At 53.5% G+C, this 1,725-nt stretch overlaps 1 protein-coding gene across 1 annotated transcript in view; it reads right to left on the minus strand.

Moving 5' to 3' along the window:
• Nucleotides 1-14: 14 nt before the first annotated feature.
• Nucleotides 15-1,725, minus strand: part of LOC116528865 — an 8,106-nt gene continuing 6,395 nt past the window's right edge. Inside the window, exon 2 of the mRNA XM_032246332.1 lies at nucleotides 15-1,725. This exon is cut by the window's right edge and continues 4,334 nt beyond it. The gene's annotated coding sequence lies outside the window, so the exon portion shown is untranslated.

A 1,725-nucleotide genomic window follows, 5' to 3' on the forward strand; every position in this document is an offset into this window, starting at 1 on the left:
CCATGCCCAGCTAATTTTGTATTTTTAGTAGAGATGGGGTTTCTCCAGGTTGCTCAGGTGACCCACCTGCCTCGGCCTCCCAAAGTGCTGGGATTACAGGTGTGAGCCACCATGCCCAGCATATCCGGCGACTTTTAAGAAACAGTACTGAGGAGTCACACAGGCATGAAAGAAATCAGCCCCCAGAGCCCACAGCACAGGCTCAGGACCAGGCGAAACTGGCAGGAGGGCTGATGCTCGCCTGGCACCTGCTTTCTGGGATGGGAGCCAGTGACTGTGGAGGCACAAAGAGGAACCATCTATATGATGTTCTTGACGTCAAAAATTACTCATGAGCAGCTTTGACCCAAAAAAGTGGTAGGCATATACTTGGAAAGCTACATTAAAAAGTTAATCGGGAGACCCTGGGCTGAGCCAGCTCCATTGCCTGGGACTCTGTGTGAGCAAACTGAAGCCCACAGGGAACAAGGCCACAAAGCCAACACCGCCGAGAGACTGCCACACCAGCCTCTCACCAGGGACGTACCACTTTAGCCAGATGTCTTGTCCTTGCCCCACTTCTGCAGACACTCAGACAAGTGCTCCCGCCTCAACCTCGGTGGAGCGCTGAACCTCCAGAGCTGCGTTCCAGAGCTGCCCAGCTCATGCATCGCTGGACAGATGCCTTTGAATCTCAGTGTGCGTGAGCTTGTCATCCAGTACCACAGAACGCTATTGAGAGAAAGCAAAGGCGATCTGAATACATTGAGAGGTTTGCACTCTGGTATAATAAAAAATCTACCAGGTCTTTGCCCCGTTCCAGGGGCAGAGCTCCTGCAATCTTTGGGATTTCCTGATAGGGGTGTCTTTGATTTCACAAAGACCCCTTTTCACCACATTTGCTTACCCTAATGAGGTGACTCTTGGGGGACCGCAAGGTAGCTTTAGGGTAGGGGCTGGTCACCAGAGGCACCAGCCACGTGATTGGAGGGAAATTCCAGCCCCTGCACTCCCCACCTCCCAGGAGGGGCCAGAGGCTGAGTTTGTGTTCAATTACCAATGGCCAAAGACTTAATCAATCATACCTGCATAATGAAGCCTAGATAAAACCTTTGGGCATCAGTGTTGGGAGCACCCAGGCTGGGGATCCCCTGTGGTCCTCAGAGAGCAGCACCCACCTCCCCTGTTCTCTTCACTGGGCTGTTCATGGGTTTCCTTTGTAACAAGCAGAACAAGCAACCAAGGAAGCACACAGGCTGATTGTACGTAAAGCACTTTCCTGCGTCCCGGGAGTCGTTCTCGTGAATTTGAGGGGGATGTAAGGATCCCCAAATCTGCGGTTCTCAGGAGCAGTGTGGGTTGCCTAGGGAGCCCGTGTCCAGCTGTCATCAGAAGAGGGGCTGGTGAGGCAGAGTCCCGAAACTTCAGGGTCTGTGATCCTCCAGGTAGTCAGTGTCAGAAGAGTGTGTGACTCCCCAAAACATGGAGGGCTTCTGAGATGAAGACGATCAAGAAGAAATGGGCCCAGGAGTGCTCTCTGGCTTCCTCTCTGCCTAAAGCAGACACAGACTTACAAAGACAAAGGGATTCCACCCCTCCTGCAGGGAGAATAAAGGCTGGGCCCTGAAGACAGCCTGAGGCCCTCACACCCTCAAGTGGCTCGACGGGCTGTGCTCCCCACAGATGGCTTGATGGATGGGCTGTGCTCCCCACAGATGGCTCGATGGATGGGCTGTGCTCCCCACA

The sequence above is a fragment of the Sapajus apella genome, unplaced genomic scaffold (genome assembly GCF_009761245.1).
Source record: "Sapajus apella isolate SASKATOON/1434 unplaced genomic scaffold, GSC_monkey_1.0 scaffold60, whole genome shotgun sequence".
NCBI classification, from domain to species: domain Eukaryota; kingdom Metazoa; phylum Chordata; class Mammalia; order Primates; family Cebidae; genus Sapajus; species Sapajus apella.